Source organism: Rousettus aegyptiacus, unplaced genomic scaffold (assembly GCF_014176215.1).
Source record: "Rousettus aegyptiacus isolate mRouAeg1 unplaced genomic scaffold, mRouAeg1.p scaffold_m13_p_3, whole genome shotgun sequence".
In the NCBI taxonomy this organism is placed as follows: Eukaryota; Metazoa; Chordata; class Mammalia; order Chiroptera; family Pteropodidae; genus Rousettus; species Rousettus aegyptiacus.
In genome coordinates this window covers 116,877,735-116,893,054 of record NW_023416306.1, presented here as the reverse complement: position 1 = coordinate 116,893,054, position 15,320 = coordinate 116,877,735, and the positions used below count along the sequence as shown (strand labels likewise).

The window sequence follows — 15,320 nt, the reverse complement described above, 5'->3', positions numbered from 1 at the left end:
GCTCCTGCTCTGCGGTCCCGCTCCGCCGCGGGGGTGGTGGCTGCCCCCTTCACCCCCAACTCGTTCTCCAGAGGGAGCTCCCACTCCGTCTTGGGCAGGGGTGAGGATTCTGAGGGACTGGGTGGAGGGGCGAGTCGATTGCCTCAGCGACGGAAGAAGCTTCTAGTTAGGATGTTTCCCCTATAAGTACTATCTGGCAATTCCGCAGCCTCGCCTGAACTGAGGGAGCCATCTTGTCTCTCTCTGTCTCGGTTTTGAATCGTTGTCTCCATCTGTGTCGGGGTGTGTATTATCATTCTCTGGCGCTTTTTTTTTTTTTTTTTTTTTGCCACTGCTTGCCAGGGTCTTAGGCTCCATCCTCGGTTTCACTGTCCTCATTACCCCAGACCCTGGGAGTGCCCTGGAAGGCTGCGCAGTTTTGGAGGGACAGGATGACCTTCCGGCCCTGAGTCCCTGGTGAGTTGTTATTCCGAAGATAGTGGTTGGCTAGTCTCCATCTCTGCTGAGTGCAAGACTTGAGTGCAATGAGCTCAGACTGCAGCAAGGGGGATATGAGTAAAACCCAGAAAAAACCTTCCCAACTACAGGTAATGTGACAGTCAGTTGAGTAACCTTGGGAGACTATGGTATTACTTACCCCAGGGAATTCTCAAAACCGAAGGGGCACTGTTTGAACCAAAGAAGAGGTTGACCCTTCCAAAACCAAAGAACCAGGGAATGGGATAAAGGACTAAGGAGGCACGCGCATTTTATGGCTGACTGGAACATCCTTGTAAAAATGGTGTCATTAGTCTTCCCTCACTCATTCCTCATCGTGTCCCCATCACCTGCACTGCACTCCAGCTCTTTAACCCAGGACATTGAGTCATTCTGTACATGTATGTATCAGAGAGCCTGTCTTTCACCCTAGGGCTCCAGAAGCCCTTTTTTTGGTCCCGTATGCCTTATATTTTGGGGAGGATATAGGATTGACAGTAGCACGTAACCTGATTTGGCAAGGCTGTCTGTGAGCTAAATTCTGATTCACTTCCTCTTGGGGAACCCTGAGGAGGATTGGACAGTGTCTACATGTTAAGGCCTCACAGCAGTCCTGGTCCCTATCATGGAGAATGTATTGTAGCAAAAATAGCCACAACATTCTGTAGTCAATGGTCCTACCTGAAACTAATATTTTATGTCAACTATATCAAAATTTGACATGGCTTTAAAGTCCTTTTTGTAATAAGGTAAAATAAGAGAGTACTGGCAGAATGTCAGATGGGGTGCCTCACCCTAGATGGCACATGAGACAATGTTCTGCTACACCTCCACCCCACCATTTGCAGATTTGAATCTGGCAAAAAGCATGGAGAAAACTGCAGGCCTCCTCTTCTGCAATCAGAAGAGTGCCACGCGGAGGCAGAGAGCCAGAATAGGTTGTTAGGAGGAGAAGGGGACAGTTTCCATAGCAACTACAGAGATGAGGCCTTTAACTAGCACAGGGCCTCAGGATAAGGGTCAGCAGGAGCTAACTAACTACAGACTCTGCCTTCATGAACTCTGACAAAGAGGTTAGACAATAGATATGAATGGAATGGGGATGGGACCACTCACTTATGAGATGGTAAGGACAGAAATTTGGGCCTGCTAGAATTGGGTTTTATTAATTAGAGCTGCAAATACAGACTATGATAATACTAAACTTGCATATATATGCTGGATGAATACTCAGCAGGCTTCTTTTTGCCAAAGGCAGACAATGTCATAGAAAAATTGGCAATAGGAATCTCTTAATTACTCCATTCTTTCCTGATTTACAGTATCTCCTCCAATGGGTGATGATACCAGTATCATCATTGTATTACCAGAGAATATTTTCAAGTGTCAAAGTGGCACATAGCACTGCACAAAGTGCTCTATAAAGAAAACTATGGAGTGTTAGTATCTATGCTCCAGAATTTTACAACAGAAAACAGAAAACACTGATGGACATGTGTGCAAAGCATAGAAAGCCTATATACTTTGCATATGAATTGCAAAGCTTATAAAAACCTACTTTGTGTTTAGGAATATTGTGTTGTGGCAGCAGCCTGCTAGGAAAAGGATGTCATTCAAGGACCCTTCCAAGGGGATTATTTCAGACCTGTGATATGCATGACTGCAAGGCACATGCAGTAGTGCATAGTGCTTATAGAGCCCAATGTGGTGTTTCATTTAACTTTTGACCCCTTGGACTGACCAGGTGTGTTGTTTTGGGAAATTTCCTGTTCTGTAGTTTCTCCCGTACTCTTGTCATGCAATACTGGTAGATACAGTGGTTACAACCAATGCTTTTCAAACTCTTTGTGATGAAAGACCCTTGAATTGTGGAAGGGGTCTCTAAGGATCCACCACTAAAAAAGGAGGTCGGCGGGGGGTACAAAAAGAAGGCACTATTATAGTCTCTTCTTGGGTGCACACTGGAATGGCCACGAGGCAGAAGATAGTGTATGAAATCAAATATTATGAAAGGTAATTGTAGCCTTGGCTAAGTTTGAGGTAGTTAGGAGATTCTCAGCCCCCGGACCTTTATCAGTTTGTAATATACAGTGATAAATTACTCAATAGGTAAATTATGCATATGCTTAACAAAGTAGGTGAGGGGAATAACAAACGGATGTGGAGAAAAGAAAACCCTGTTACAGTGTTTGTAGGAATATAAATTGGTGCAGCCACTATGGAAAACAGTATTGTGGTTCCTCAAAAAATTAAAAATAGAACTACCTTACAACCCAGTTATTCCATTTCAGGGTGTTTATCTACAGAAAATGAAAACACTAATTTGAAAAGATGTGTGTATCCCTATGTTCACTGCAGGATTCTTTACAATAACCAACATTTGGAAACAACCTAAGTGCCTATCGATATATGAATGGATAACGAAGATAGGATGTGTGTGTGTATTATATATATATATATATCTATATATATACATACACACACACTTATCTGTAATACATATATGTGGAATACTAGTTGGCCATTAAAAAGAAGGAAATCTGGCCATTTGCAACAACATGAATAGACCATGAGTGTATTGTGCTAAGTGAAGTAAATCAGACAGAAAAGATAGATATTTTATGATTTCACTTATATGTAGACTCTAAAAAGACAAATGAACAAATAAAATAAAACTCATAGATACAGAAAATAGATTGGTAGTTATTAGAAGGGAGTTGAGGGGGGAGGTGAAATGAGTGAAGATAGTTAATTGTATAGTGATGGATGGTAACTGGACTTGTGATGACTTGGTTGTGTATACAAAGGTGAAATTGCTATGTTGTACACCTGGAACTAATATAACAGCATCTATCAAAATATGAGGGGCATCTTTAATTTTTTTCTGAAAATAGTTTCATATTTGGAATTTAAATTAAATTATTGAAGTTGTCCTCATGAGAATATCGGAACTTTATTGAAATTAATTTTACTTTGAATTTTGTTGAAATAAATTATTTGTGTGGGAAAGAAGGGGGTACCATAATCCTTTCAATGCTTAAGGTCTCCTTAGGACTTAAGCCAACTCTGATCATTCATAAAGAAAAAATACTGGCTCCTCCATTTCTTCTAGACCGATAAATGTCAGTTTTTTTTTGGGGGGGGGGCAGATCTGAGCTTGTTTGGCAGAATTCCAGCCTGCTCTGCTGGATTGCATGGTCTTATCAATCAAAATATCCAGAAGGAGCTGTATTCAGCTCAGATTCCCACACTGTACTCAGTTCTGCCTATAAAGCATTCTTTACATAGAGGAGTGTTGAATTACAGGATTGTCAGAAGCTTATCCTTGGCTTTTAGGGAAAATATGTGATCAAAATGCATACCAGCAGCCATAGGGTCACCTCTTCGCTAGAACAGCCGGTTTATCTGCAGAGGCACTGAGCAAAATAACCTCTAAATATGCACTGTGTAAAATCTCTAAAAAGGTTAAGATGAGGGAGAAGTCTTTGTTTATTACTATGTCTGGCTCACAGAGGACACCCATAATAAATATTTGTTGGATAATTTTCCTAATTATTATTCGTTCACATTAAGTAATGGAAAGAGCAAAGGCACTGGGTTTTACCCTTCCCCTGCAGAGCATTGCAAAGGACAACAAAGAAATTTCTCTTTTATCCTTCCTCCCCACATTCTTCTTTTTTTAAGAAACTGATCCCTGAAAGTGAAAAACATTTATGGATACCATTTTCCCTTATCCATTCCATTTACCTGTGAGACAGAATTTAGTGTTTGGCTGTGGCCTCTGATTCCACCTTTTCCTTTATTCTGAACAAAGCTATCTCTTACTGAAGGGATCTCTAAGGGTTTTCTGTGGTGAAGATGATGGTGGTAAAGAGAATCTAAATATAAGTGTATAACTTAGTTTTGAGACCATGACTGTGAATTAACTTTTGCATTATTTTTTTCAAGATATTCACAGAATAGTTATTTTCCATCAAGAAATGCTTGAATTATTGAAGAAATATTGTTACCTTTATAATATTACTAAATCACAAATACTTTTTCTTTTCCTTCTCGTTAGTTCTTTCTTGAAGATCCTTCATAATATGCGCTAACTTCCCTTTCTAACATTACCTCCTGCAAATACCTTGTATTAACTCTTTCATTCAGTCTGTCTGAGCCACTTGGCCTTTCCCTCAGTCATTCCTGTACTTTCTGTTTAGGCTCTCTTTTTTTTCCTTGAATGTTTTGTTCTGCTCAGTTCTCACCTAGGGATTTATTTATTTTTACCTTTATGACTTGCCGTATTTGTGGAATAAGATTCCATCTCATTCCACAAAGGACTTAAGGAGTATGACCTAACTCAGACACAGCTGCTTCTCTGAAACTGACTCCCTCACTTGCCAACTCTGTGATCTTGGATAAGTGGCTTATCTTCTCTGTGCTTTAGTTTTCTCATCTGTACAATTATAATGATAGCACATTGTATTTTGAGGGTTATTTTGTGGGTTAATTAAGTGAGACAATACACAAAGATAATAAATAATACACAAAGATAATAAATAATACATAAATTATAATATGTCAGAAAGTGATTAGTACTGTGGCAAAAAAAAAATAGTGTAAGGGTGATTAGGAATGTTGTTGTGGGTATGGTAATGAGGAAGAATGATGAAGGGGAAAGAAAGTTTGCAATTTTAAGGGTAGGCCTTATTAAGAAGATGAGGCTTGAGTAGACTCAAAGGAAGTGAGGGAGTTAACCATTTGGATATCTGGTAGAGGAGTTTTGTAGGCAGAGAGATAGCCAGTCCCTAAGGTAGCAGTAAGCCTGGTACATTCAAGAAGTAGTTGGAGCCCATTGTGGCTGGAACAGAGTAGTGAGACAAAGAAGAATGGGAGATGGGATCACAGAAATAATAGGGGTCAGATCATGTAGGGCCTTGTAGGCATCAATAGGACTTTGGTTTTTACTTTGAGCGAAATGGGAAACATATGCAGGCTTTTGAGCAGAGGAGTGATATAGTTTGACTTAGATTTTACAGGACCACTTTGCCTGCTGTGTTGAGCACAGACTGTAGAGGTTGTAAGGATAAAAGCGGGAAGCCAGTCAGGGAATTTGCAGTAATCTGGGTGAGCAATGATGTAGCTCAGACTAGAGTGATATCTGTGGAGATGATGAGATTCTAGGCACACAGTATTTTAGAAGTGAAACCACCTGCTTTCCTGCCTCATTAAATGAGGTATCAGAGAGAAAGTAAATAACGACTCCAAATGAAAAAAAGTTACCTATAGGAAAAGAGAAGAAACAAATTGTAAAACAGCCAGAGATGGAAGGTGGACTTTTTTGAATTTATCTTACTTTGTAAATTTGACTTAGAATCATGTAAATGTTGTACATAAGTGTAAAACAAAATTAAATCTAAATAACCAATCTAACAAATAGCTTGATCCAGAATATATTTTTTAAAATCTCAGAGAGAGGAGGGAGAGGAGGGGGGGAGATAGATGGGGTAAACGGGGTCAAATATGTGGTGACAGAAAGAAATCTATGGACAGTGAACACACAATGCAATGTATATATGCCTTACTATTGAATCGTACACCTGAAACTTACTGGATTTTGTTAAGCACTGTCTCCAAAATAAAAATAAATTTATTAGTTTAAAAAGTCAAAAAACACAACAAAACAAAAAATAAAATCTACAAAACAGTAAAAAAGACAACCTGATTAAAAGTGAACAATTTGAATGGATTTCCATAAGAGAAGATATATAAATGGCCAATAAGTACATAAAAAGAGTTCAACATTATTAGTCCTAGGAAAATGCAAGTTAAAACCACAACGTAATATCATTTAACATCCACAAAATGGCAAAAATTAAAAATTAAAAATAATTAAAAGACCAAATGTTAGCAAGGATGTGAAACAAATAGAGCTTTCAAATATTGCTAAAAGAAGTATAAAATGTTATAACCACTTTAGAAAAAATATTTGTACGTTTCTTATAAACAAACAAACATCAACTCTATAACCTAGCAGTTCTACTCCTAGGCATTTACCCAAGAGAAATGAAAATACATTTCCACAAAAAAGACTTGTGATGGCTATTCATAGCAACTTTATTTATAATAGCCAAAACTGGAAAAGACTTAATCTCCATCAATAGGAGAATGGATAAACAAATTGTGGTACCTTCATGCAGTAGAATGCTACTCATTGATAAAAAGAAAGTAAAAATATATACAACATAGATGGAAAAAAAACCCCAAACCCATTATGCTGAACCAAAGAAACAAAACACAAAAAGAATTACTATATTATTTAGTCTTCTGAGAAGTAGCTATCAAGACACGATTAGATGTACAAGAGATTTATTGAGGGAATGTATTGGTTATGTATTATAACTTTGAAACAAACTCCAAAATTTAGCATTTTAACGTAACAAATATTTATTACCTCAGAGAGTTTCTAAGGATCTGAAATGCAGGAGCAAATTAGTTGAGTGGTTTTGCCTTAGGGTTTCACATGTGGTTGCAATTGAGATGTTGGTTGGGGTTACAGTAATCTGAAGGCCTAACTGAGTCTGGATGACCTGCTTCCAACATAGCTCACTCACATGCCTATTGGCAGGAAGCCTCAGCTTTTCACCATGTAGGCCTCTCCATAGGTCTACTTGAGTAACCTCATGACATGACTTCTTCCAGAGCAAGTGAACCAAGAGTGAATAATGAGGGAGCCATGATGCCTAAATTTTATGACATAGTGTTCAAAGCTGGACACCATCACTTCTCTCATTCTATTTGTTAGAAGCAAGTCATTAAGTCTAGTCTACTCTCAAGAGGAGGAAAATTGTCTCCTTTTGAAAGGAGTGTCAATGAATCTGGATATATTTTAAATCATCACAGGGGATGGGATCAGGGGAAGGCAGAGAGAGCCTTTAGACCAATATACAGGTCTGATATTTGTGGAAGGGGAGAGGGAAGGAAGGAGGATTGGAAAGGAAGAGTCTTGTCCTACAGCATGGTTCCAAGAAAGGTTTGGCCATGCTGATGAAGTCTTCAAGTTGAAGGCATCTGGTAGAGGAATCTTGTATGTCACAGGACTGGGTCTACCTTTGTAACCCTGCAATGCCCCGGCATTGGCTGGGATCAGCCTGTGGGAAGTGTGGCTTTGGTGCAGAAGTGGGGATAAATCTACAGTGGCAGCATGTGGGGTCCTCAGTCACTTATGCTTTCTAAGAAGATTTCAGCAGTGTATTTTCATGGTCACCACAAGTACATACTGTATGAATAAGTTTACATGAAATTCTAGAATGGGCAAAACTTATCTAGTGATAGAAAACAAGTGGTTGCCTAGGGCTAGAGGGGGATGGGGATTGATTGCAAAGGGGTACAAGGGAACTTTTGTAGGTGATGAAAATGTTTTGTATTTGATTATGGTGGTGGCTACACACATGCATACATTTGCTGAACTCATCAAACTCTGCATTTAAAATGGGCACCTTTTTTTGTATATATACGATATATAAAGTTTACTAAAGACATAGTGAGATATCAGTTCACATTGAGAAAACCAAATGTTAAGGAAGATGTGAAGTACATGAAACTCTCATTGTTAATGGGAGTATAAAATTATACAACCATTTTGGAAAGCTGGCAGTTTCTTAAAAGTTAAACAAATACCTATCCTATGACCCAGCAGTCCTACTCCTGGATATTGACCCAAGATAAATGAAAACATGTTCTCAAAAAGACTTATATATGAATGTTTATAGCACCTTTTAAAAAATAATGGTTCAAAACAACCCAAATATCTATCCATAGGAGTATCAATACACAAATTGATTGTGGAACATGTTTTTAATAGAATACTACTGAGCAATAAAAAAGAAGGAACTGATGCATGCAACAGTATCAATAAATCTTAAAAATATGTTATACAAAATAGGGTGAACACAAGAGACTGCATACTATATGATCCCATTTATATGTAATTGTTGAACAGGCAAAACTAATCTATGGAATATAAATTAGAATATGGTTGCCATGAAAAACTCTAGAGTGATAAAATGTTTTACATCTTGACTAGTATGTAGGTTTCACAGACGTATACATTTGTCAAATACAACTAAGAGCTAAGCATTTCACTGTATTTAAATTTTGCCTCAATTTAAAAATCAAAAAGAAGCAGTCACTAAAATAAAAAAGAAAATGAAAGAAATTAACCAGTGTGTTAAATTGATAGAATTATTTCAAATGACTTTAAAAGATAGTAATTTACCTATTAAAAATATTTTTAGTTGTAAAATACATACAAAATTGACCATTTTGACCATTTTTAAGTGTATGGGTTAGTGGTATTCATAATGTTGTGTGACTGTCACCACCATCCATCTCCATATCTCCTTCCATCTTGTAAAACTTAAACTCTATTCCTATTGAACCAAGATGTCCATTGAAGAGAAAGGGATACAAATATAAAATCAAGAAAGTTGGGTAAAATCCCTGAAATCCTAAAATTTAATCAGAAAAAGCCAAATAATGACTAATCCAATTGTAATAAGCATTCCAACCATCCAAATTGTAGTCTCAAAATGCCATTTATTACTAAAATAAACCAAGGCTTCTTAGAGAAACATCAGATTCCAGATCTGGAGCAAGAAATAAACAAAATGAACTGGGAATATCTTGTTATACCGCAAAGCAAGGACATCTAAGACTACTGGAATCATATCAAAAGGGCTCTGGAGCTAATCTGAAGGAACATTCACAGTCCAAAGTGGGGACAATATACATTTCAAATATACATAACAGCAATGGATTGAAGCACACCAAATGTGTTAAAATCCATAAGTTCATAGTGATACTAAAAACAAAACTCTCATTAGTCATTTTTGAATATACCAGAGAACCTCATTATTTAGAGAACATTTCTCTATTATATAGAGAAGCCCCAACTCGTTATTTTGAAAACCAGTTAAATCAGAGGAAAGAAGCAAGCATTTAGCCTGACTTTCCTTAGGTAATCAAATATTTAATGAAGGGAGAGTTCTTCTTTATAGAAGAATTCCAGCTAATTAATGAAGACAGTATGTTAAAATTAGAATATCATTATTTTGCAGCCCAGACTGAAATAATGCAGCTAGGTAATGATTACCAATGATTGCTAAACTATCAAGTAAAAATTAATCAATTGAAACAATTAATTGTAACGAAACAAAAATACATTCAATCAGACGTTGTATTATTTCCTGATGAGCCACGACAGAAAGTATATACCACTTATGAAGTGTTTTTCCAAAAAAGAAAAAAGGAACATAAATCTGAACAAGTATATCTAACTGCCCATTTATAGAAAAATAAAAGGGACAAACAAATACATTAAATGATACCATAGGGTTGCAAATAGAAAAATCCACAATGTTGGAAATTTTACAGAACGAATACCTGGTTTCATCAACACATAAATTGCATGGATTAAAGGAGGGAAAATTTATAGATTAAAAGAGACCTGAGGTAAGTGTTATCCAAATGCAATGTGTAAACCTTGTTTGGAATTGTAATAAATAAAAATTATGAGACAACTGGAGAAATTTGAACTCTATATTTGATAACATTAAAAAATGGCTGTTAATTTTCTTTGTGCTAATGATGTTGTGTTTTAAAAATTTTCTATATTTTAGAAACATACATACCATATGTGATGCCTGGGATTTGCTTAGAAATAATCAGTTGGGGGATTATTACAGATTGGGCATTTGTTGGTAATTGTTGAAGTTGGATGATTAGTACATGGGTTATTATTTTTTTCTGGTAAAAAAAAAAGAAAAGAATGTCTCCAAGCTTTTGTTATAAGCAACAGGAAGGTTGCAGTTGCCATCAACTGAAATGGGGAAGGGTGCAGGTTGAGCAGGTTTGTTAGAAAAGATGAGTTTAATTTTAAGCATGTTGAGTCATAGGTGTCAACTGGACACTCAGATGTTTCAAGATATTGAATAGACGGTTAGATATATACGTTTGGGATTTGGTAGAGAGGACTGGGCCAGAGATACACAGTTGGGAGTCCTTGGCATATTAATGGTAGTTACAGCAATGAGACTGGATGAGATCAAGAAAGGAGCAAGAGTAAATAGCTTAAAACATAGTACATGCGCAATAAATACTCATTACAACCATGTGACTACAATTCTTTCTTTTGATTTCTTTCTCTTCTGAACTCCTACAGCACTTTTATTATATTTTATATTATAGTTATTGTATACATGTCTTATTTACTCTGTAAGTTCCCTGATGGTAGGAACTAAATCTTAATCATTTTCATACATTGTTCCCTCCCCACCACCATGGAGCCAGGATGATGCCTTGCACATAAGTGAATTGAAATTAATAAATGAACTCGTTTGTGAAGAAATTTTGGTTAGGGCTTTGGATTTTCTGGCTTTAGGTTCATGAGACTTCCTATGTTGATGGGCTGTATGTGAGCAGGGTCAAGATGTATTCTTGTTCTTGCCAACCAGTTAGCACACTAGCTCTGTACAGCCTAGATCAGTTTTTGGGATCTAACTCTATGCAAGACACTGTAGAAGGGAAATGGGTGAGGTGACTCAGAATAGAGTAGAGGGAGATATGAAATAGTGACATAGGAGTAGGATACAAAACTAGGCACTCTATGCACATGACTTTATGTACACATACTTATCTCAGAAGATGAGTAAACATTTCATGGCTCAGCCAATAATGCATGAGTAAGAATTGGCTTGGTGTCCTTGTCCACTGAACTGTTTTATGGTATTGGGTTTCTCAGTCCCAGAACATAAAAACTCCCTTCTCTCCACTGGGACTTAGGAGAGCTGGGTTTTTTTGTTTTTGTTTTAATCGGCAAGGTGAACTTTTTTCACCTTCTACCTTCCTGGCTCTGATTCCTGGAAGTTTCCAAAGGCTCTAAGAATATTCCTTTTCTTATTCCCACCCTATTCCTATGTTAGGTGCCAGGTAAACTTTTCTCGTAGTTTTGCTTAGTACCAAATTCTGCTCAGCTCCAATCTTGGATAATTTGGTACCACTCTCTTTATTTTCCCTTTTTACATAATCACAGTATAATGATCAAGATTGGGAAAATAACATTGATTCAATACTACTATACAATCTACAGACCTTATTCAAATACCACCAGTGCTCCAATTAGAGTTCTTTATAGCAGGATGGAAACCAAGTTCTTATTCAGGATTCAGGTCTGGATTGCATGTTACATTTGTTGGTTTTGTCTCCTTAGTGTCTTCAAATCGGAAACAGTTCTTTGTCATCTCGATGTTGGCATTTCTCCCCCTCCCATCTCCCTCTCTCTCTCCCGCTCTCTCTTTGAAGAATATGGGCTACTTATTTGTAGAATCAATTTGAGTTTACCTGATGTTTCCTCATGACCAGATTCAGGTTATGAATTTTTGGCAGGAATAAAATTAAAGTGATGTTTCCTTCTCCGTGTGAAAGTGAAATGTGATGGCATTTTGTCCCATTATTGGTAATGTTAACTGGTGTGACTTGGTTAAGTTACCATATATTTTTTTTTACTGCAAATTTACTACTTTCTGTTTGTAATAACTCCATGCATTTTAAGAAGATAGTTTGAGACCATGTAAATACCCTCTTTTTCACCACATTAATAGTTTCAGCATCAATTATATTTATTTTAAATTATTTTTGTTGCAATATATAACACATAAAAGAGTGAATAAAATATAAGTGTACAAATGTATGAATTATAGACAGTATAGCTGTTTAATGCCTCTGATAATAAAAAATAGAAGATTTCCAAGCACTTTACTGGGCTCTTTAAGAGTAACAAATCCTCTATTCCCCCTAAAATTAACTACCAGTCCTGACTTTCATTGTAATCATGTCATTTATTTTTTTATGATCTAGGCATGTACCTCTAAATATTAAAAGTAGTTTTATCTCATTAAAACATTTTTATTGTAGTAAAATATGCATGACATAAACTTTATAATTTTAAACATTTTTAAGAGTATAGTTCAGCGACATTACATACATTCACATTGTTTTGCAACCATCACCACTATCTTCAGAACTTTTTCATCATCCTTACTGGAACTCTGTACTCATTAAAAAATAACTCTTTATTCCTCCCTCTTCCCAGCTTCTGGAAACCAGTGTCCTACTTTCTGTCTCTATGTTTTTGCTTATTCTATGTACTTCACACAATGGGATGATACAATTTCAGTTAGCATAATGTTTTCAAGATTCATCCGTGTTGTAGCATGTTAGTACCACTCTTGATTCTTATCCTATAGTACTGGCTTCAAGGAAGTTAGGGATTGGGAAAAAAAAAAGCTGAGAGGGAGGAGAAGAGCCAGGAACTCTGAAGTCACAGAATGAGAATTTTTAAGGAGGCGAGAATTAGTAACACTATCAAACATTACAGAGATCAAAGCTAATAACATGTTTTGACAAGACACTTTCAGAATCGGTTATTAGACAAACATTTTTAGAGTAACTGCTTTGTGCCTGGAATTGTGCTGGGCACTAGATTTATGGAGGTTAAAGCTAGATTGCAAAGCATTACTGAGTTAGTGGTATGAAGAAACAGAATTTGGAGGGAAGGAAAAAAGTGCCAAGAGCTTGATAGAAAAGTGGTGTGGAGGAGAGATGCTACTGGGATGTGGAGATTTGCATACATCTATAAGAAGAAAGAATAAGCCAGAGAAGGGAGAATGGCAGGCTCTATCAATATTCAGACAGGCCAGGGTTCCATTCTTTTCTCCCTTCATACCACAACTTTCTGTTTCTAACTCTCTGTTTCCAGGTAAAGGGCTCTTGATAGAGTTAAACTCTTTGGATTAAACATTTGAAAAGATAGAAGGGAGAAAACTGCAGCTAATACTGCTGTCACAATTGTGCTATGTATCCTGATTGGCTGCCTGGAAAGGGGTAGCAGTGTGCTGCCTCGGTGGCGTTCTAGTGTTGTGCCTCTAGGGCTTTATGTGTATTTGGGTATAGCAAAGTCAGGGAGCTCTAGAAAGGTTCAAAAAGTGGGTTAAAATGAATAAGGAGGAGAAACAAAATGTGATATATACATACAATGGAATATTATTCATCCTTAAAAAGGAAGGAAATCCAGACATATTCTATTAAAATTACAGCATGGATGAACCTAAGGATATTACACTAAGTAAAATAAGTCAGACACAAAAGGACAAATATTGCATGATTCCATTTGTATGAGGTATCTATCTAGACTAGTCAAATTCATAGAGACAAAGTAGAATGGTGGTTACCAGGGGCTGGAGGGAGAAGGGAATGGGGAATCATTGTATAATGGGAACAGAGTTTTAGTTTGGGAAGACAAAAAGTTCTGGAGGTAGATCGTGGTGATGGTTGCATAACATTGTAAATGTACTTAATGCCATTGAACCATATACTTAAAAATGGTTAAAACGGTATATTTTACGTTTTGTATATTTTACCACACCGAAAAAAAATTAATAAGAACAATGCGACAAAATGTATCGATCTAGGTAAAAGGTTTATGAATGATCATTGTACAATTTTTTTTTTATTATACTATTTTTGCAACTTTTCTGTTGCTCTGAAAATTTTTTCAAAATAAAAATTTTACTTGAATTAAAAGGAGGGAGTTCTACAGAAAGACCAGTTGGGATAGTTTTCCCTGCAGGTACCTACAACTCTATCAGCCTATTGCTAGGAAGTTAACATAGTATCATAGACAATGATTTGACTACCTTAAGTAATTTGCTTTCACATTTTAATTATATAATCACTTCTTTGTTGACAACTTCTTCATAAGGACGTGGAGTTGACAGTTTACAGTTTCTATATTTTCTTTATTATTTTAATTATGGATGCTTAGAACATTAGGGATACACATATTCAGTAGTAAAATAATAAATTCTAAAACAAAACGTTTTATGTTAACCGTTTTGCCATTTCTTTGTCACTGCTCCTCCTCAATTGTGAATATATGGAACCTCTGCAGTTAGACTGGGTTCAAATTTTCCCTTTCTTGCCGGCTCTGAGACATTGTACAAATAATCTCATGTCTCTAAACCTTAGTGTACTCATCTGTAAACCTCAAAGAGTTATGAGACTTATTGGTGAGGTAATGAATGTAAAACAGAGCACAATATCTGCCACATGGTAGAAATGTAATACATATTATTAATTATATCATTGGTATATGATTGGACATGATTATATAGGTCCAAGTGCAACAGATCAGAATCAATTATATGTTAAATATAAGTCAGTATATAATACTTTAATATTGCAGCTCAAAGGGAATATATAATAACTTATCATTAAATTCAGTGCTTGTCATATCCTCAGTAAAGTTCTCTGCCACTGAGCTCCCAAACTATGAGTTTCTAGAGGAAAACCATGAAGCAAATGTAAAGGGTAGTAAATTGTTTCTGTAAGATTAAACTATTTGGTCTTCTTTTGCTTAGAAAAGTCCGTGAGGAAACCTCAGCAAACGATTACGTATATAGCATTTATGTTTATTGTTTGGTTGAAATATACTATGGCATTATTAGACATGATGAGATGAACCCTGCGTTATGAGAATTTATCCAGGTTTTAAAATTACCAATTAAAGACATTGTGAGAGGAAGTAGCTTTAAGCTCTAGAATAAAGGATTTCTGGCAATGAGATTTGTTAAAATTTAAAGTGAGTTAACACAGGATGGAATTTTCATGTCTGGGAGGACTTTAGAGTTACCTTTCTGTCTTACATAAAAAGATGCACCTGTAGATAGGTCCTTTGAAGTTTTAGAGTCAATAAAGGCCTTTACTTCACTTAACTGCAACAGCCTCAGTAGGTAACCATCTTG

At 36.4% G+C, this 15,320-nt stretch overlaps 1 protein-coding gene across 6 annotated transcripts in view; it reads left to right on the top strand.

The window, feature by feature from the left end:
• The first annotated feature begins 19 nt into the window (after positions 1-19).
• The window catches only part of TP53BP1 (tumor protein p53 binding protein 1), a 79,727-nt gene continuing 64,426 nt past the window's right edge, over positions 20-15,320 (top strand). For 5 of the 6 annotated variants that reach the window (XM_016144971.2, XM_016144968.2, XM_016144969.2 and 2 more), the window contains exon 1: positions 21-456. The gene's annotated coding sequence lies outside the window, so the exon portion shown is untranslated. Of the gene's footprint in view, positions 457-15,320 lie in introns of all 6 variants that reach the window. The other variant, XM_016144972.2, reaches the window with a different exon arrangement.